Source organism: Carassius auratus, chromosome 24 (assembly GCF_003368295.1).
Source record: "Carassius auratus strain Wakin chromosome 24, ASM336829v1, whole genome shotgun sequence".
NCBI classification, from domain to species: Eukaryota; Metazoa; Chordata; class Actinopteri; order Cypriniformes; family Cyprinidae; genus Carassius; species Carassius auratus.
Window position 1 is genome coordinate 22528407 of NC_039266.1, and position 23646 is coordinate 22552052.

A 23646-nucleotide genomic window follows, 5' to 3' on the forward strand; every position below is an offset into this window, starting at 1 on the left:
GAATATTAACTAGGCCTAAAAAAATAAATATCATTACTAGATACTAAACGTGATATTATATTATTAGAAATACAAACATTTTTAAATATTAACATTTGATAAAAAAAAAGCAGTTTATATTATTGCATTTTATTGAAAACTTTTTACTTATTTGTTTTTATATCACAAAATATTAAGTGTAAAATTTATATTATTTTAAAATACTAAATATTATATTATTTGAATAATAAAACGTTTAAATATTAACAATGAAATATTAATGTTATTACCTTTTATTGAAACTTTTGACAACAAAAATAACTATTTATTTATTGTAAAAAACATTTTTTTAAATATTAAATGTAAATAGGAGTATTATTAAAAAATAATATACATGATATTATACTATTAGACATATAAATGATTATTAATTATTAATATTTAAATTGTAATATTTTAACATGAAAGTAGTATGGTAGTTTTTTTAATTAAAATAAAGCATTTATTTGTTATAAAAAATGTATATATTTATATAAAAAAAATTATATATTGGCATTAATGAGATGAAGGTCCTCTCACAAAGAACAAAAGTGTTATATTGTGTTCTGCTTTGTGAAAAACAAATTTATTTTACATTTGTCATTTACTTAATTTGTAGTAAGAGTTTTATTTTTATTATTTTTATTTTAAAATGCTATATTTTTATGTATACAATTTTATTTAATTCATTTTACTAAGCATATTTATAAAAAATTTAGTTAAAAAATTTAGTTGTTTTATTAGTAAATGTTTATGTATTTAGATTTACACTTAAGATTTAATTATTTTAGTAGCATGAGTGTGCTGCTTTGCTATTGACTCTACTGAGAGCAAATAATTATTGAAACAAACACTACTTACAGACTGAACCAGATTAATTTCAGCAATTATTAAAGTGAGCTGAATAATGCATCTGAACCAGGCGCATGAGAAGCTCACGCCGGTCATCACACACTCAGATCTCTGCGCTGGTTTCACAAATGATTTCTGGATTCTGAAAATCCTCTGCGTCTGATCCACGGCTGCTGCTTTCATCTTCTGGCTGTCAATTAAGAGCCATTAGTGTTGGGCGCAGCGGGCTGCTTCTTTAAAGACGCTCTGCTCGTTAAAACATGGCGTCAGGTTTCTCTGGTGAGCAGGAGTTATTACTGCTGCTGGTTTTATTAAACGCATCAGAACCAGCACAGATCGGACCCTCTCCACGGCACGGCTGGATCTATTTCTGGTCTGAATCGCTCCCGTTAGTGGTTATGAGGGGCTTAACATGTGTTGACATCTGTTAATTTACATTTTCATATTAATGCAAAAAATATATTAATTCATAAACAAAACTAGTGAACATCAGGGTTATTATAGTTAACTAAAACAAAACTGAAAATAAATAAAATATACAAAACGTTACATAAAAATTGAAAAAAAAATGGTGGATTTCTTTTTTTTTTTTTTATAAATGTACATTTATTTTCCCAATTTAATGCAAAAAAATTAATAAATTAATAGTCAAAACTAGTGAACATCAGGGTTATTTTTATAAAAAAAAAACGTTATATAAAAAATTGAAGAAAAAAAGATTTTTATTTTACTTATTTAATACATTTACGTTTATTTTCCCTATTTTGCTTAACTAAAAGTGAAATAAAACGTACATAAATAAAGCTAATATAAAATAGTAATAACTAAAATAACTGCTGACTAGTCTTCGTAATGGTTGACTAATGACTTCACTATATAAAATGTATTATTTAACTTTATTTACGTTTAGTTTCTTTTGGAAATGACTACGTCATCTGTTAAAATCAATCATACTGTTATATGACATTTTTTACATTTTTTAAAATGTAAAAAATGATGAAATAAAAATACTAAACCTTTATTAAAAATTTAAATGAAAGTATAAAAAAATCTAAAGAGAGGACTTAATGAATTGTGTTTTAGCTTTGTGTTCATCTTAATTTTTTTAAAATACATTTATAGTTTTTACATTTAGTTTAAGTAATAATAATACTTATAGTATGTGAAATTGAAGTTAAAGTGGAAATAAATTCTGTTGGATAAAAGAAAAATATTTCAGTCAGTGTTATTTCATTCATTTTCAATAAAGAAAATGTTTTATATGTTGAGTTTTCTGTGTTTATGCAGAGCTTTTTATTTCCGTTTTTGAAGTTCATCAGGTTTTGATGACTCTAAAAACATGTTTTAACCTAAAAGGTTCTCAACTTTAATTTGAAGTAATTTGACGATTTGAATTTCCTGGAGCTCTAGTGGAGACTCAGGTGAGATCACAGGGTTCTCGTTCTGGAGAAACATCGGAGAACCTGGAAACCGATCAGGGAAGCCGCTCGTGATGAAAAGGAGATGTGTGTGTATTAGTTGTGATGTGGCAGACGGGTTGAGGCTGTGTGTTTGATCAGTGTGAGAATCAAAGGCATGACTGCGGTGCTGCTGCTAACGAGCTTTAATGCAGAAGCAGAGTCAGAGATGTGCTGATGTGTGATCTGAACTCATCCTGACGGTGAAACACGCTCGCAGATCAAGAGAAACCCACTCTGTGCCTGTTTGTTCACCAAATCAAATCTGGAGTCTGCTCTTCACATCAGGGAGCAGAAAATGTTGCCTGCTGTCGAAATAAAAGAGCAGACATGAGAGACTCGCTCACACCTCAGTCGTTACGCTCAAACCCAAAATAAATTCACGCAACTCAGTCGCGCTTGTTCTGAGCCAGATCCTCCGCTCCTGGGCGTCCGCGCCGCAGAAAAGAAGCTTCACGCTCAGAAATGACATGAAAACATCCCAGCGCTGAGAGATGTGCTAGTGCTTCAGGATGTTGGTTTTGGCGGAGCGTCACGGTGAGACGGAGAGTTTGAGCGGCTCTCCCGGGCGTTGAAGTAAACAGCGCTGGTGTTTGCTGAGGTGGAGGAGAATGAGCAGAGTTTGTGTCTGTGACGCTGGAGATGTTCTCTCTGCAGTGATTTGGAGTTTCTTTCTTTCATTGACATGTTGAGCAGAATTAATTCTTCACACTGCCCTATCTATCGGTCTATCTTTTCATCCATCCATCCATCATTCTGTCTATTCAACATCCACCCATTGATCCACCGATCCATCCATCCATCAATCCACCCATCCATCCATCCATTCATCCATCCATCTATCCACCCATCCATCCATCCATCCACCCATCCATCCATCATCCATCCATCATCCATCCATCATCCATCCATCCATCCACCCATCAATCCACCCATCCATCCATCCCGTCACATCAATTCATCTATCAATCCATACGTCAATCCATCCATCTATGATTCTGTCCATTCAACATCCTTCCATCCATCCTTCATTCTTTCCATTCATCCACCAGTCCATCCATCATTCGATCATTTATCATTCATCTTTTTTTATCCATCCATCCATCCATCCATCCACCATTATATCCATTCATTTATCCATTCATTTATCCGTCTATCCATCCCTCCATCCCTCTATAAGGCCTATATAAACCTTTACATTTTTTGGAATCCTTCAAAACATTGTCAAGTCAGCATTCCTAGATTGTCGTCTAACTTACCTTTTTTTTTTTTTTCACTTAATTTAAATCCTACTTTGTAACATTCAGATTCAAACTGTATTTCTGCGTCCTGTTTACTTCCTCAGTTCAAATTCAAGAATTAAAAAGCATTCACAATCCAGTTATGAATTATGCACAATACTACCACAATATGCATCATTTACCGATCACAACATTTGTTTTATGTGTAGTAGTATTAATTTTTTCTCAATATTTACTCTCAACTCGCCAAAATAATAGATTTACTCTCACTCACTACTCTATTACTATTTACTATTTACTACAACTTTTGCACGTTACTGGCACGTGGTATTTCAGTTTAGCTGTTAATGACCCGGTCTGGTCGCTATCTGTTTGTGTGTGACCGATCTCTTTTCCTCTCTGCAGAAGACTGTCTCCTGGAGAAATCCTACACAGACTGCGGCTACAGTCAAGGCAAAGATGACGACTTCGACTGGGAGCAGATCAACACCCAGCAGAAACCCTCCTCAGACCCCTGGGTGCCGTCAGGTCAGTCCCTCACGCCGCTCTCTCTCGCAGCACGGCTGATTCTGGATCAGAGACTCTAGAGCTGAGTGATTCACACTGATCTGTTTCTCTGATGGATTGTAATGGTGTTCTGCAGGGTTGTGTCTGTGATTCATTATTTGAGCATATGATCAGGGTCGCTGTCAGCGCAGCAGCTTTGATTAGCTGACGTGTCATTGGCCCGACAGACTTCTGCTACGCCACTTTAACAGATTTTAATGGGAAGGTGAAAATGCCACTTATCTGTTCTGCAGAGCATCCAGAGAGAGAAGAAAACACACACTTATGAACAGGAGGGGTTTATTCTAGGATAATGTTATTTAAGATCATTTACTTCTCAGTTCTTGTTAATATTTTGAACTAGATTTTATTTGTGTTTTTTTTTTGTTTTCACTTGAATTTTAGTTAAATGTTTTTTTTTGTCATTTATTTATTTTTTGTTGTATTTATTTTAGTACTTCAAATTAAAAATGAGAAATGTAGCTGAAATAAACAAACATAATATATATACATATTTGTTCAATGTGAGTAAATTCCACTGTAAATTATATTAGAAAAAAAGTAAAAGAGAATTCCTAGGTTACTTACCGAAAGACAATAGCATGCCAAAGGTCGTTTAGACTCAAGAACATGACACAGATTGATGTATACATTACTCAGTAAAGCTTAGCATGCACTAGTTTGAGAAAAGGAAGTTTAAAAGTGGAAATATTTTCCGTTTATTGTGCCATTGTGTATTGTAGAGTTTCAGATCCGCATTGGGAATACTTGACTTATTTTGACCTTCCTATACCAGTTTAAAAACAATGCTTTTCTATATTAGTGAATGTCCGTGTTTAGAGTCTGTTTACCATTGTTTAAGTTCATGAGCGTTACTGTTGTCTTGTGTGTGTTACTCAACACATTGTCACAGATTTAGAGTCACTAAATCAAAAGAGTTTAACATTGAAAGAGGATTGTAGATTCAGCTGCGAGCTGGACGAGTACAAGAACTATCAGTTTAGTAAGTATTAATGGTTATTAAAGCGGTGTGGTGTGTTTGTGTGGTCGCTGGCGCTCGTGAGGTTGTTTGTCACACCCTAATAAACGCTTCCATTAGAAGCAGCAGCCGTGGCGTTGGCTCTTAAATCTGATGCCTAACCACACAGATCCTCCACGCCCGAGACAGCAGGGACAGGATTCATTGTGAGGACGTGGCTAATTTCACTTTGCTGCGTAATAAGGGTGGAGAGAAGCCGACAGGAGCGTTTGCTCTCGCAGCGCTGCTGATTTATGTGAACACACAGTCCTGCATCACTGCAAAAAAACACAGACATATTTTCCAGTTTACTAAACCTTTGAGTCTCAAATACTAATGCAGTTTTCTTGAAACCACACAAAACCCATGCCAGACCAAGTCAAACAACGTCATCTGAATGAAGAATTAATATTGCTGAAATCCATATTTCCCAGCATGCATTGCATCATGAATCAATGATGGGGTTGATGTTACAAGATTATTGTTTTGCTGACTTCATTTAAAGTTTTTGTTGTTTTTCTATCATTATTGTTCAACCGATAATCGGCACCGATATCTGATTGCTGGAATAATCCATTTTTGGCAGTCCAGCCCAAAAGTTATGATAGTTACTATCTATTTACAGTACTTCTTTGTCCAGCTGGTCAATTTAATGCATTCATTAATCAACGGCATTACACATTTAAAGCTATTGACACGAGGAGACAAACCGATATGTTCATGCAGCCGACCAAAACATATAAACAAATCGGAAACGCATCCGATTTCAGTTATTTTTATTATTCAACTTTATGCATATTTTAGAGTACACATATGTATTTTATTTCAATAATAAGGATATTAAATGCTGTAGAAGTATTATTCATTGTTAGCTTGTTAATTTCAACATTTATTAGTACAATTTTACATTTTAAAGTTGTATTTGTTTACTTCAATTGCTTATTGGCTAATTAACAGCAATGAACATGGCATAAGCAAAGTAAATGTTAATATTTATGTTTATAATTAATATTTTTTTTCAAATAATTGCAAATTTACTTGTTTTCATTCAGTATTTTTTATATAAAATATCGGTTGATTTATCGGTTATCGGCAAAAAAAAAATCAAATTAAATTTAAAAAAAAATCAAAAGTTTGTTAGTCACTTTGGATAAAAGCATCATGTAACACATGTATCTGCTGAATAAGGCATTTTGCATTTAGCGAATGTCCAAATGTGTTTTAAGACACAGTTGAGACCGCTTCTGAAGCAGTTTGCATGTAAATGAGTGAAGTCTGATTGTTGGAGCTGCATTGGTTCTTCTTCCGTGGTCTCTGAAGTCTCAGATGTGGGTGTTTTCTTCATTCCTGCGGCCCACTGACCAACCGAAGCGGTTTTGGGTGGTAATCAATACGAGAAGCTCATATGAGCGTGACAGCCGGTCTGCAATAGTTCACCCTCCGCACTCGATGACAGCTCTTATCTATTTAATTCTGTTTCACTTCCAGCGAGGTCAAGGCCGCCGGGATATATTGGTGTTTTTCATTTGGCTGGTGTCAGGCTGAACGCCCTGCTTCACACGCTTTCTCTGAGAATAGATGGAGCAGGTATGAGTCTGTCTCTGCTTTCTCATTAGCGTGCCCATAATGGCATTACCCTCCTGGCCACATTACAGATCCAGGTGCGGCTTGGAGAAGAGAGGACCGAGAGCGGGCTTTCTGTGGCACTTAGAAAGGTCAAACTCATGACATCGGTCAAGAAGTGCCCCAAAATCAAAAGGAAAAATACAGAAAATACATTTTTTACAAAAAATATATTTGACATATAGTTTGTTGTTAGTATAAACGTATAAACTAGTAATTACTTGTTTATGCTTATTTATTTGGCATTTATTTTAGTATTATTATTATGCATAAAGGATTTAATTAAGATGTTAGTATTTTTGTGCAGGTTTTATTTATTTGATTACTAGTTAACCAAACTATCTATTTATTTATCTATAAATAAAAATACATGCATTCGTACATGCAAATAGTATGCATGTATTTATGCATTTATTTATTATTGTAAATAAAATTGGAGCTCTGTCTAATTAACATTTAAATAATACATTTACAAACAAAATGTATATTTTTAATATATACCAATTATTGATTTATTTATTATAAAAACATTCATTCATGCATTCACTCATTCATTCATTCGTTCATGCATGCATTCGTTCATTCACTCATTCATCAATTAATTCAATCATTCATGCATTAATTCGTGCATTCGTGTATTCATGCATTCATTTCATTAATTCACTCATTCATCAATTAATTAATTCATTCACACATTCATTCATGCGTGCATTCATTCATTTGTGCATTCATGCATTCATTCATGCATTAATTCGTGCATTCGTGCTTTCATTCATGCATTCATTCATTCGTTCATGCATGCATTCGTTCATTCACTCATTCATCAATTAATTCAATCATTCATGCATTAATTCGTGCATTCGTGCTTTCATTCATGCATGCATTCATTCATGTATTCGTTGCATTCATGCATTCATTTGTTCATTCACTCATTCATTAATTAATCCATTCACTCATTCATTCATTCGTGCGGTCATGCATTCAATAATTAATGAAATAATTAAATATTCACTGATGATGGTAGTATTATTGTTTGTACTGTCTGTAATTTAAGTTTACTGTGATTAGGTGTAAACAACCCTATTAATGTTAATAGAGAACGAGAGTTACAAAACTATTAAAAATGTGTACATTTGGGTAACGTGTAAGGCTTTATTCTCTTGTATAATGCGTTGTTGTGGTGCTGTGTTCGTGTGCTTCTCTCTCACTGTGGGATGTTGCTGATGTAGTGAGTATCATGTGTCTCCATCAGAGAAAGTGTTCTGCTAACAGGTGTAACACACACACACACACACACACGTCTGCTGTAATACACTTTACTCTCCGTCCCGATGAAAGATGCTAATAGCTCCATAAATCTGCAGCCTGTGCGCTTCATATCCGTGACATCACTCGCTCAAGGTAATTCGTGACTTTACTGACCTCACATATCTGAAGCTTTAAAACTGACAGGAAATCTGCTGGAAAACACCCTGAGACTCTAAGACCAGTAATAAATCTTCGGTGAACATGACAGAGACAGAAGCAGAAGGTTTGGTTATGGTCAGGTTCCTGGTCAGATGTACAGTATCTGCTGTTTTGCTCTCATCAAACATGATCTTGTAGTTTGATCGTCTTCAGCTCTGATGTGTTAGATCTGTAGTTCATGTTGTGATGGTGTAAAGTTTCTCAGAGCTGTTGGAGGAATCTCAAACCTCAGGACTGGACTGAACTGGTCTTCAGACGTCTGATTGGTTCTTCGCTCACACTCCCACATTTATTATAAATGCTCCAACATATTGGACAGAGTTTGTGTTTCCTGAACCCGTGTTTGTTGTGATTTCTTCTGGATCCTTCTGCTTATTCTGGGAAGAACGCTCTCTTTCACGTCAGTCACCACACTTTCCACCTCGCTCTGCTTTATTTGAGCTCATATTTCTGCTGTCTGATGCTTTAAACAGCCAGTGTAGTGCTGCTGTGAACACATAATAATAATAATAACATGTTATTATGGTTAAACAGCACATGGAATTACTGAAAACATGTTAGAGTTATATTCACTATTACCAGACACCATAACTCCGTTCCAAACTACCTTATAAACTATTAATAAGTAGCAAATAAGGAGTTAATTGAGGCAAAAGTCATAGTTAATGGTTAGTTAATAGTGTGAATTGAACCCTAAAATAAAGTGTGACCAGATTTTTTTTTTGTCCAAAAAAATAAATATAAATAATAATAATAACTATTAGTGCTATTATTTTCCTTAAATATAATTATTAAATAAATAATGTATACTTATAGAATTCATTATTAATTAATATTAATTGAATTAATGAATTAATAATAATATAAATTGAATAATATTATTCAATATTATAAACTGATTACATTTGTATAATATAAAAATGTTTTATAATTATTATAAGTTGGCAGGTTTTGGAACCGAAGCTGAAAGTCAATAGAATTGTCTTATTTTTGTATAATAATAAATATATAATATAATATTTTAATATGCACATTACCACTGCCACTACTACTAATATCATTATTATTTATATTATATTTTTTTTCTAATGTGCAATTATAATTTTATAATATATCATAGGATAATAATTTAATTGTTTATAATATTAATCATTTAAATTCTAAAATAATAATTAATTCTTTTTGTATGAATAGTAATAATAATAAAATAATAATAAGTATTAATGTAGGATGAAATTAATTATATTAAATCAACAGAAATGATTTAAATATTCATAGTTGTAATAATAATAATAATAATAATAATAATAAATAATTACAATTCATTATTGTATTATTGTATTAATGGTAATAGTTATAATAACACACTATTATTATGATGATGTTGAATGAGTGCAGACTGAATGGACGTCTGATGTCTATCCGAGTGGATGTATCTGCAGTCTTCAGTAACAGGTTGTTGACATCGCTGCAGATCAGAGAAGAGCACGGTCAGCGCAGGAATAATGATGTCCTGTAGATGTGAGCGGGTCTCTTCCTCACACTCTCGCTCAGATTGAGCCGGACGCTCCGTAAGCGGCTGTTAATATGATCCGAGCGCAATAACAGCGAACGCCCGCCGGGTCACGCGCTTATTAATGCTTCAGATGCTCCACGCTATCAGGGCAAACACAGCTGCTCCCAAATAAATAAAGCAGTTCATCAGCGAGAAGCGCCTCATGGATCTGTGATAACCGTCCGCTAGCGTCTGTCTCACACTACACTACAGGCACTGCACTGCATTCTGGGAGATATTAACACTAGCTTCCTCATGAGGACCTAAAGATGTCCTCACAAGATCAACATTTACTGCTATTACTGTACGATTGGTCTTTATAACGTGATGAATACACACTCACAGACACACACTCACTCTCTCTCTCTCTCTCTCTCACACACACACACACACACACACACACACACACACACACACACCTTTATTTATTTATATAGTGCTTTAAACAAAATACATTGCATCAAAGCACTGAACAACATTCATTAGGAAAACAGTGTGTCAATAATGCAGAATAACAGTTAAAGGCAGTTCATCATTGAATTCAGTGATGTCATCTCTGTTCAGTTAAATAGTGTCTGTGCATTTATTTGCAATCAAGTCAACGATATCGCTGTAGATGAAGTGACCCCAACTAAGCAAGCCAGAGGCGACAACGGCAAGGAACCGAAACTCCATCGGTGACAGAATGGAGAAAAAAACCTTGGGAGAAACCAGGCTCAGTTGGGGTCAGTTCTCCTCTGACCAGACGAAACCAGTAGTTCAATTCCAGACTGCAGCAAAGTCAGATTGTGCAGAAGAATCATCTGTTTCCTGTGGTCTTGTCCTGGTGCTCCTCTGAGACAAGGTCTTTACAGGGGATCTGTATCTGGGCTCTAGTTGTCCTGGTCTCCGCTGTCTTTCAGGGCAGTAGAGGTCCTTTCTAGGTGCTGATCCACCATCTGATCTGGATACGTCCTGGATCCGGGCGACTGCAGTGACCCTCTGATCTGGATACAGACTGGATCTGGTGTTCACAGGAGAGAAACAGGCAAATATTAGCGTAGATGCCATTCTTCTAATGATGTAGCAAGTACATCGTGTGTTATGGGAAGTGTTCATGGTTCCGGTTTACCTAATTAATGCAGCCTAAAAATCCTTTAACGGATTTGGATATTAAAAGCATATTAGTATGTTATGTGTAATCCAGGTTAAAGAGAATTGGATTTTAATCTAGATTTAAACTGCAAGAGTGTGTCTGCCTCCCGAACAATGTTAGGTAGGTTATTCCAGAGTTTAGGCGCCAAATAGGAAAAGGATCTGCCGCCCGCAGTTGATTTTGATATTCTAGGTATTATCAAATTGCCTGAGTTTTGAGAACGTAGCGGACGTAACGGAGTATAATGTAAAAGGAGCTCATTCAAAAACTGAGGTGCTAAACCATTCAGGGCTTTATAAGTAATAAGCAATATTTTAAAATCTATACGATGTTTGATAGGGAGCCAGTGCAGTGTGGACAGGACCGGGCTAATATGGTCATACTTCCTGGTTCTAGTAAGAACTCTTGCTGCTGCATTTTGGACTAGCTGTAGTTTGTTTACCAAGCGTGCAGAACAACCACCCAATAAAGCATTACAATAGTCTAACCTTGAAGTCATAAATGCATGGATTAACATTTCTGCATTTGACATTGAGAGCATAGGCCGTAATTTAGATATATTTTTGAGATGGAAAAATGCAGTTATACAAATGCTAGAAACGTGGCTTTCTAAGGAAAGATTGCGATCAAATAGCACACCTAGGTTCCTAACTGATGGTGAAGAATTGACAGAGCAACCATCAAGTCTTAGACAGTGTTCTAGGTTATTACAAGTAGAGTTTTTAGGCCCTATGATTAACACCTTTGTTTTTTCTGAATTTAGCAGTAAGAAATTACTCGTCATCCAATTTTTTATATCGACTATGCATTCCATTAGTTTTTTTTTTAAATTGGTGTGTTTCACCGGGCTGCGAAGAAATATAGAGCTGAGTATCATCAGCATAACAGTGAAAGCTAACACCATGTTTCCTGATGATATCTCCCAAGGGTAACATATAAAGCGTGAAGAGTAGCGGCCCTAGAACTGAGCCTTGAGGTACTCCATACTGCACTTGTGATCGATATGATACATCTTCATTCACTGCTACGAACTGATGGCGGTCATATAAGTACGATTTAAACCATGCTAATGCACTTCCACTGATGCCAACAAAGTGTTCAAGTCTATGCAAAAGAATGTTGTGGTCAATTGTGTCAAAAGCAGCACTAAGATCCAATAAAACTAATAGAGAGATACACCCACGATCAGATGATAAGAGCAGATCATTTGTAACTCTAAGGAGAGCAGTCTCAGTACTATGATACACGCGCACACACACACACACACACAGATGTAACCCTATGGAGAAGCGTCTGAACAGAGAGCAGAAAAACACAAAGGATAAACTCCATCCCATCGTTCCATCATGATCCCTGTATTTACAGCCTATTGTGGTGGATTATATGAGAGGGATCAGATGGTGGTTTCAGAGCTGCTTTATCTCTGCAGGACTTTAGGAAGACGGAGGCTGAATTGAATTAGCTGGTGTTTGTGGTGAAATCGCTCTGATTTCTGGAGTGAATGGAGCCCAGCGGCAGCTTGTTCAGTTCCTGCGCTCGCTCGGCTCTGGAGAATTATGGCCGGCGGTAAAGCTCTCGACACGCACGTAATGAAACTCCCGCGCCACTATTTCATCCTGCTTCACTGCCGTATTAATTAAATATCCATTTACGGTGCTGTAGCAATTTATGGCTGGTATCTGCTGGAGCCAATCCCTACAAACAGGCCTCGGACTCGCATCATGTCTCTCTGGTGCTCCGCTGGAGAAGCTGTTTGCTGGGATTGATGAGAACAGAATGAATACACGCCCTGTGATCCTGATGGAGAGGTGATTTGTTGCAGGGTCACATCTCTCTAAATCGTGGCCCGTCAGAGACGTATAAAACACAAGCACGCACTGCTCTTTCTTCACGCAAACACGGCATTTCAGATCATTAATAATTCATTCATTCATGGGAATTTGAGTTGAGTGTAATAAGTTTTGATATTTAATTATATACTTAGAATCTATTTACATGCATAAACTGTCATCTCTATTATCTCTTTACAGACTAATAATAATAGTAATCCAGTTCGATTTCAATAATTCTGAATAATACTGAGATATTCTATGTTTGGCCACGCCCACTTGTTCACGATCCAATCATATCCTGATGAGCATCGTCAAGCCCCGCCCTTCATTGTTTTGACGTCTTGAAGGTGTTAGATGTCTCCAGGGAATTAGCGTGCGATTGTTTCAGTGCTAACTGAGGCTTTTCTGAGCTGCTGCTAACGAGCCGTCGTTAGAGTTCAGCGCTAATAAGGCTGTGACGGATCGCTGTAAGAGACACGGACTCATTACTGAACAAATCAAAGAACAAGTGGCTCAAGGTCTCTTCCTTCATCCGCACCGGAGTGTCTCCGAGTGTCCAGAAGCGTCTGGAAATCATCCGTTTAGTGCCGGAGAGCGCAGACACAAATCAGATCAGAGGGAGAAGCGGAGATTTCCTCTGCTGAAGGGTAAAATGAGGCAGAACTTTGAAGAGAAGAAGCGTGTGGTCCAGAGGTCAGAGGTCGCTTTCTGACCCTTTTAGGGGATTACTTCAGAATGCAAGTCTTTCTATATTCACTTTAACACTGTCTGTAGCTGAACCTCACCTAAGCTGCATTTATTTGATCAAACATAGAGGAAAATGTGAAATTTGATAAAATTAAGATTTGCATAACAGGAATAAATTCAGTCTTTATAATATTTTTAAATGGAAAAGCAGTTCTTTTTAAATTCAATTTTTTCAAATATTTACTGTATTTTTGATCCAGTGAAATGCATGTAATTTAATAAAAACTAGCTTTGATCACATGCATACATTACATTTTACAAAATATTCAAACAGAAAACGTTATTTTAAATTCTAATAATATTTCATCTTTTTTCAATCCAGTAAAATGTATTTGATCAAATCAAATTAAGCTTAGCATAACTGGAATAAATTACATCTACCAATATATTCAAGCTGAAAAACATTTTTTAATTCTAAGAATTTTTCAAAATTTTAACTATTTTTAATCAAGTAAAATTTATTTGATTTAATAAAATGAAGCTTAGCGTAACTGGAATAAATGACATCTTACAATATATTCAAATAGAAAACCATTTTTAAAAATTCTAATAATTTTTATCATTTTTGTATTGTATTATGTATCCAATAAAATTCATTTGATTGCATAAAATTAAGCTTCACATAACATCGTCGTATAATATGTTTAAATAGAAAGCAGTTATTTTAAATTCTAATATTTTTTCACATTTTTGATCAACTGAAATGTATGTGATCTAATAAAAATCACCTTTTATCACATGAATAAATTACATTTTACAATATATTCACATAGAAATGGTATTTTTAAATGTAATAATATTTCACAGTATTTTTGATCAGATGAATGCCACCTTGGTGAGCACAAGAGACTTCTTTCAGGAACCAATCAGAATTATCCCAAACTGTAGAGTCATGCTCTTACGTGATCATGCTGAGATGAGGAAGACTGATGTTTGTCTTGAGATCAGATCCGTCGTGTCGCGTCTACAGGAAGTGTTTGGCCGCACAGGAAGCAGATGGGCTCCTCCAGAATCTGGCAGACGTCTTCACATCATTCATGAAAGCCATTAGAGCGAAGACAAAGATGTGCCACCTGGGCAGGAACAGACTGCTCCTGAAATGAAATCACTAGAAATAAATAAAAAAAGGCTGGAATTACAGGAGTTTGTCACGCACACAAATTACCTCAGATGAGCTATTCATGCACAGAAGAAAGACTGAATTGCCTCCATTCTTCTTGGTAAGAGGCAAAGGAACAGTAAAGTACTAGAATTATGTTGCTTCTTACCTCTATGGGAGAGGACATGTGCATCAGTGGCTTTATCTTGTTGTACGTGATGATTTTCTCTTATTGTTCGTTAGATTTCGGCCTGGTGAAGTTGTAATTGTGTATGATTTACTTCGATTATATGCTGCATATGCTTTCCTTAAAAAGGCTCTTCATTTCCTGATTTCATTCGGAAGCCAAAATTCATTTTTTTAGTTATTTTTCATATTAAAATTCTTTAAATATTTTGCATAATGCATTTTTTAAATAAAATATTAATACATATTCATATCTGATTTGTTTTTTTTTTACTTTCTTGAAATGCATAATATTATGAATTATGAAAAAAAAATATAATAAAAAGTAATTGTAATTCCAAATGAAATCAGGAAATTAGGAGTATTAAAAGGAGTTTTAATTTCCTGATTTCATGTGTTTCATATATTCATTTTCATAAGCTAATATCTAATTTTAATTAGTTTTTTTATTTGCCTTTTATATTTTATTCACTATTTTAAATATTTTTATTTTATTATTAGAATTTGTATTTTTATGAATATATATTAATTATTAATAATACATATTAATATATCATAAAATTTTTACATTTATATATTTTACTATTTCAAATGATATTTTATTTTAATTTTGTTATTCTATAAAGAATGTTGTATAAATAAATGTTAATATTAATATTTAATAATAAATTAGGAATGCATATGAATATTTATTAATATATATTTCGATTTTTACGCTCTCGTGTGGTTCTCGATCATGTTCTCTCAGTGTAATGATGTGAAGTTGGGAACGCGGCTGGGCTGTGATTTAGCGGCGGACGCTCGGCGCGTGTCTCCAGCGTTAAACGAGCTCATAGATCAGATTAGCGCTAGCCAGAGCTCCATTTCCTTCCCATCATGCTTCAATATCAGAGAAGCGATCGCTGCATGTTTACAGGTGAAACACTTCTGACACAATGAGAGGAAACTGAGCTCTGATCAGAGAGGAGACCAGCTCCAGAGCCCACACACACACACACACACACACACACACACACACACACAGAGACAGACACACACAGAGACAGACACACACAGACACACACACACACACACAGAGAGACACTCTCACACACACACACACACACACACACACACACACACACACAGAGACAGACACACACAGACAGACAAACAGAGACACACACACACACACACACACACACACACGTTTATATATATATATATTAATGATGTTCTGTAATCTGAATGAGAGAGGTTTTCTGATACAGTCTGGAGTTGTACGGAGTGTGTTTGTGTCTGGAGAGAGTCTGAACCGTGTTTTTACCGCAGTACAGATCACAGGTGTCCCGTCACAGAAGCCCATAAAGAGCGCTGCAGCTGTCGCGGCGGTTACCCAGAATGCCGAGCTCAGAGCACACATGCTTCCTTCAGTCAGTCAGCGGAGAGTGCTGATTGGCTGCTGGACAGATTCCCAGCCAATCACAAACATGGCAGTCAAACGAGGGATTAACGGCTTTCCAGCATGAAGTTCAGAATTAGATCTCAAGTGCTTGATCAGTTTTATATACAGCGGTTTTCACACTTTAGACTATTAATTCATGTGTTTTTAAAATCGTACCAGTTTTGATTAGTTTACAATCTCCTGATTCGTTCAGTTTGTACAAGACTGTAGGAACCATGTACTGTATCTGAACCACAGAAAATTCTAAACTAATTAAAAAAAAAGATAAAAAAATCGTACGGTATTAATTTCCTGATTTTATTTAAAAAATAAATTAACTTTTTAATGTTATTTTGATATTTGTAATAATACTTTTTCCAACTGTATTTTAATTTGTTTTTATTAATACATTATAAATAAACCTTAATATTCATTTAAATATTTTATTTTTTAAATGAAAAATATAAAAAATGATAATATAAAAAATAATATTAAAATTAAATTAGATACAAAAAAATAATTGTAAATTAGTGTATTAAATTCCTGATTAAATTAAGAAGGTATAAATAAATAAATTTTTATTTGTGTTTTAATATTATTTTAATATATGATTAAAATAGAGTTAGTGTTTCTTGTATCGGTGTTTCACACACAGACGTGACGTGAGCGTAGAGAAGAACATTAACTCTTCATTCACTCTCTCAGAAACACCAGCGTGTGAACACGTGAAGGAGCGGAGAGAATCCCAAACAAACGTGTGTGTGTGTGTGTGTGTGTGTGTGTGTCCTAATGATAACACAAGGCCACTATTGATTGTGTTCTCCACAAGAGCACTTGTACATTATTCACACTCAACGAGAGACAAAGCATTATGGGGACTGGGATGATTAGTGACGCCTCCGTTAATGAAGAAGGAACGAAAGGAACAGTGGATTCCCCTGAATAGAGTTAGATCTGAGTTCTACACTGGTCTAACAGCATCACAATACACCTGAGATTTGGTTTGATTCGTGTTTTGGTGTCGATATTACTGTTGAAATGTCATAATGTTTCATTTCAAGTTGTTTCTATCTGCTTTAAATTTAATATGATACATTTTCATGAATATAATTTTTATTTTTGTTTTATTTTTTGTCAATTTGAATTAATATATTATAAACACATTAATTAGAAGACATAATAATATTTTTTCATTTTATTTATATAAATGTCCATTTATTTTTTTTATTTCATTTTGGGTCAATACTGAGTAAGAAAATCACTTTTTGTAATTTTATTTATCAAAAGACTATTTTATATGCTTAGTTAACATTTTATTAATTTCATTACTATATTATTAAAACATTGATATGTTGTTTTATAACTAATATATACCTATTAATATTTATTGTTTATTTTTTTATATATTTAAAAAAGTGAAAATATAACTTTTTGCTGTTTTATGCTATTACAAAAACTTTTAATATTTTTTTTATTTTAAATGTTTAGATTGTTTTGTTTTTTTGGGTGGGCCAAAAGGAAGTATTAAAAGCCAGCTAAATATTGAGTGATAATATTATTTATTTTACAATTATTCTATTTTAATTTGTTTAAATAATAAAAATATATATATATTTTTGTAAATATCATTATTAATCTAATAATTTTTAATGTATTTAAATCGTTTTCCTATTTAATTTTAGACCAAAATCTATGAAACGACTGCTAAGTGAATAGTGAGTTAATGATTTATCTAGCATGTTTAATAATGTTTAAATGTCACCTCGTGTTTGCTGCTCTGATCAATCACACGTCTTGTGTTAGCGATCATTGATCCGTGCGTTAATTGAAAGCTCATTAGTGATTCCAGCAGCCGTTTACACGCTAGAACACCAGAGCAACAACACGCGTGTGAGATGAGCGTGTTTAATGCAGCCGAAGCGCTTGAGTGAGAGTAAAGACGTATTATCTGCTGTTGAAGATGATCTGAAGAGATCCTGACATGAGTCTGTGGAGTTAAACTGCAGCTCTGGAAAATACAGTCTCTCTCTTTATAAGCTGTTTATTTATTTCCCCAAAGCATTTAGCTCGTGTCTTATGTGATTTCAGAGATCTGTCGTTTTTAAAAGCCTCTTCCTCTTAATTGTTGAGAGGAGAAACACGTTTCCCCGTCGAGTGAATCACAGAACAATCCCATTATAAAGTGTTTTCAGATTCGTCCGCTGCAGATGCGTCTGCGCTCTAATGATGTTCCTCTTTAACGACGCCGGCGGGTCAAAGGTCTCTGAGTGTCTTCAAACGGGTCCTGTGGCAGGATTCAGAGCAGATCCACTCGACGCTGATGGAGTCAGATGCTGAGACTCTGCTTCTTGATGTCTGCAGTCGAACTATATTCATATTCCACATTCCTTCTGTATTTCAGGGAATATCATGGTTTTACCAGAAACATTTGCCCAGAAAAACATTGCATAGCCAAACAGATCCGTGGTGTTTTATACATGAACCATTCAGTGTTAATTTATCAATATTGATTAATATTCATATTTAAAATGAAAAATTACTGTTATTACTATTTTTTGAATTTGCTTTTTTATATTTTCAGTTTTCATTTCAATATAAGTTTAGGTTTTAGTCATTTTGTTATTTGCTTTAGTCATTTTTTTTTTTTTTACTATTTCTAATTTAGTAATTTTATTATTACTACAGTCTTAGTTTTAGTCATTTTAGTCCTTAAACTTGTTGATTTTCTTTAGTTGCAAAGGCAACATAATTTTTTTTTGTTGAAATTCTAATATTTTATTTTATTAGGGCTCAAGCCTGGAGGGCGAGAGCCCTATTGTTTTCCTTAGGATTATTAGGGCTCAAGCCCAAAGGGCGAGAGGCCTATTGTTTTCCTTAGGATTATTTTTTATTATTATTATTATTATTATTATTATTATTATTAGGGCTCAAGCCCAAAGGGCGAGAGGCCTATTGTTTTCCTTAGGATTATTTTTTATTATTATTATTATTATTATTATTATTATTATTATTATTTTTTTTTTTTTCCAACGTCTCGGGGGCTTTTGGGGCCCTTAACGTGCTTAAAAAGTCTTGAAAATTGGCACACAGATTGGAACCTGCGGCCATTAGGGCCGGGCAGAGACTGATACACGGGCGTGGCACAGGGGCTCTACAGCGCCCCCTGGAATATGGAGGGCCATATATCATACATTCTTGCTCGTAGACGTATGAAACTCGGTACACATATAAATCTCATCAATCCAAACAACTTTTGTATTGCATATCATAGGCTCCGCCCAACAGGAAGTTGGCTATTTAGGGTTTAGTATTCAAATTTTTCGTCAAAGTTGTGGGGGCTTTTGGGGTCCTTAACATACTCAAAAACTCTTGAAAATTTGCGCACACTTTGGAATCTGTGGCCTTTAGGAGCCTGCAGAGGCTGGGACCCGGGCGTGGCACAGGGGCTCTACGGCGCCCCCTGGAACACAGTCAGAAATGTTGATGTATAGCTCACACATACTTGCACATTTTCATATGAAACTCAGTACACATATAGATCTCATCGTGCCGAACAACTTTCGTATTGCATGTCATAGGCTCCGCCCATCAGGAAGTCAGCTATTTAGAGTTATGTAAAAAGCGCATGCTCTGGAATTTGAAATACTTGTCATAGGTTTTTTTCTCGATTGCCGCCAAACTTGGTCAACATGATCTCAAGACACTGGGGATGAAAAATTGCCAGGGGATTTTTGATATCTCGAACGGTTTGCTCGTGGCGAGGCGTGGAAATTATGGCGAGAAATGAGAAACAGGAAGTGTCTAATACCGTCCACATACATTTCCTGATTTTAATCAAACTTCATCAGATTATTCGTTGTATGATGTCGATCGCATATATGTGACTATTAGGAGTCAAAGTTACAGCGCCACCAACTGGCAGAAGGAAGTGTGTCATTTTCAAAATGATTTGAATTCAGCATCTTATTATTACTCGATTTGCTTCAAACTTCATCAGAATAATGTTAAAACACAGCCGATATAAATCTGCAAGGGGGATATTGATATCTAAAAAATTGTTGGCGTGGCAACATGTCAAACTGGAATACTTCTCAGGTGATTTTGAGGCAAATAACATACTTAGAATTTCACAAAACTCTGAACACACATCAGTATTTCTGATAGGAACTTAAATTGTGAATGGATTTTGGATAGCTTGAATGGTTTTGCCGTGGTGATTTTTTTAAATGACCTTACAAAGGGAAACATTATTGTATTTTTAAATTGCAGCTTCCAAACACGTCAAAGAATTTTTTCATACAGATGAAAAAGTCATTCTGAGGAAATATGCATAGTTTCACGACTTTACAACACTGTATGGATAACAGAAAATTAAAAAAACTGTCAGACATCTCATCTCACTCTGTCCCTCTGTTTGAGTATATGTGCTTCAGACTTCCATTGTCTGAGAGAAATAGCGCCCCTACAGGTTCAATTCCCGGACTTTTACTTTCACTTTTAAATCGGTTAAAAATACAAACAAATACTTAGATTTAATTCACACTGACAAGCTAAACCAACATATCTGATTATTACCGGTTCAGGGCTCATGGATAAATTATTTCTGGCCAGAGATACGTGAGAAATAGGAGAGATGAATCACCGATGTGATCACGAGCGTCTGGAGTAAAGAGCTCAGAGAAAACGAATTTATTCCTGTTTTAAAGCTTTTAAAAATAAATTATTACAGCGATATCACACAATCAACCAATTAGAACACACCAAGAGCTAAATTAAGATGTTTTTGAACTGTTTGTGTGAAAATGAAATATTTGCAGCTGCCTATCTGAAATCACCGCCTCCGATCAGCGCGTACAGTGTCCAGCACAAAACAAACGAATTTATTCTTGTTTAAGAGCTTTTTCAAATAAAACATTACCACAAATGCACACAATAAACCCATTGTAACACATCAAGAGGTAAATGCAGGTGTTTGTGACCCGTTTAAGTGCGCAAGACTATTTGAAAGCGCGACTGGCAGAATAACATGTATCTCTCGAGCTGCAGGATTCTGGCTTTCGTCGTACGAACGAACACATAACGGACAAGATTATTTCAAAACACATAATAGCTTGGCGACTATAAACGAAAACAGCCACGTGAACATAAACAGTTGAGAAATATATCTGAACTGGATCTACTGGATTTTAATATTAAGTGACCGCATATACCAGCTGCTTCTGTCTTCAATTTTAATCTATATAAAAATTGAAATTCATTCATCTTGGCTGCTTTTTTAATGTGTGTACGTATTTATTTATTTATTTATTATTTTGCTCTAACAAGAATTAATCTATATTTAATTAAATCAATTACATTTGATTTTACATTTGATTTGTCCATATCTGCATCTAAACGCCTAAAAACCTAAAACATGCTCTATTATACTATTGTTAGCAATTTCTTTATCGTCCAATTTATCTGGTGTACACACTTTTATTTTCATAATAAACTTGTTTGTTAGATTATACACAGTTACAGTGGTCTATAATAAATATTAACAGGTTTTATTCAAGCTGTTTAGAATGATTGCAGTAGGCTAATTTTTTTTAATGTAAATCCAAAAAAAAAAAAAAAAAAAAAAGAAAAAAAAAAAAAAACATTGGAAAACAATGACTGTTGTACTTTTTTATACATTTTGTATAATTTCATAGTTTGTGCATTATAGTTATAAAACAAATAAATGTAGCCACTCACATAGAAATCTTAGGCCTTATCCTTTTCTGACAGTTTTAGGGATTTTTAAAAATCCTAAAAAACCCTAATTTGTGCTGCAAATAATAATTTCAAACTCAAAAAGTAAATAGTCAGTTCATGCTTTATAAAGCCTTGTCCCAATATTAATAGTCAGTAGTAAGCAGTTTATAAATACAGCTATAAATAGCTTGTTTTTGGTTTATAAGCACATTTATTAAAAAGGAGAGTAAAGGATCAGTTATCTTCCTATGAAAACTAAAAGATAAAAATAAACAAACAACAACACAGATTGATACAGAACAGAAAAATAAATTTTATTGTGGATTTATGATAAAATCAGCCTGTAAATGAATTCATACTCCTCCTCATACTACTCCATACTCCATTTTCAACATGATACTGAGATATACTGAGATGTTAAATTGTGAATGGGTTTAGGATAGCTTAAATGGTGTTGCCATAGAGATTTATTAATGTAACATAAAAAAATACAATAGTTATTTTACTATATCTTTAAAATTTTTCATTCTAACTCTTCATAATTTTTTATATAAGTAGAAGTCCTCATTTGAAGGAAGCACAGTAAGTTTCATAGCTTTTTCATTTTCAAGAGCCAGCCTAAAATTAAAACTATCATAACTTATAAATCAAGCTTGCAATTCTTAGTACCAATAATGGTCACCAGAGGGAGCTATAGGATTACTTTAAATAATTATTGTAGAAACGAGTATGATTTAAATAATTTATAGAAATCTTTCAAATAAAATAATATGTATTTAGGAATTTTACTGATAAAAATGACCCTCACTTAATTAGAATAACAAGCTGAAGTATTGTGAACTGTATATTAAGAATAATTCTTTATAGGCTTTATGGACAGATACGTTTTGAGTGACTCTTGAAGGATCAGCACCACATCCTCTTTTACCACTGTTTAAAGAACTAATCTTACAGAACAGGTGTGAATGAATTTTGGATAGCTTGAATGGTTTTTGTCGTGGTGATTTTTTGAAATAATAGTAAAAAAGGAACCAGTAAATGTCTTTTTATTTTTTTTAAAGTGCAGCTTCTAAACACTTAAAAAAATGTACACATAAAAGACAAGTCATTCTGAGGCATATTTCCTCAGAATGACTGGTCTCATGACAATAGTTTCATGACTATACAACACTGTATGGATGATAGAAAATAAAAAAACTATCATACATCTAATGTCACTCAGTCCCACTGTCCACTGTGGGTAGTGTGTGTGTGTGGTGTGTGTGTTAAGTGAATTAGGTGTGAAACTATCAGGGAGCATTTAGTCTCCAGCGCCAACATTTTACAGAACTGCCACTTTCCTGGAGTCTCCAGAATTACTCGGTGTCCGGCTCTGAGAGACTTAAGATCCCAAAAAATGATTTTAATTAGAATACCATGAAGTATTGTGAAATACTATATATTAAGGCTTTTATATATAGGCTTTATAAACAGATTAGAGTGGACTCGTGAAGGACCAGCACCACCTCCTCTTGTTCGATGGTTTGAGGAATATATCTTCCAGAATCCAGGATTAAGATTTAGGAGCTCATTTTTATTCCACCTCCTTTCCTGAAAAGTCTGTCTTGCAGAATGACAAAAAATTAATCTTCACATTAATTACTAATTATTTTGCAATTCTTTTTGTCAGTTCTTCTTGACCTGTTTTTCTCTTCAGCTTTCCTGGACTATT

The 23646-nt window shown here is 34.5% G+C and overlaps 1 pseudogene; it reads left to right on the forward strand.

The window, feature by feature from the left end:
• LOC113042671 (receptor-type tyrosine-protein phosphatase mu-like) overlaps positions 1-23646 on the forward strand; it is a 673064-nt pseudogene that overhangs the window by 26678 nt on the left and 622740 nt on the right.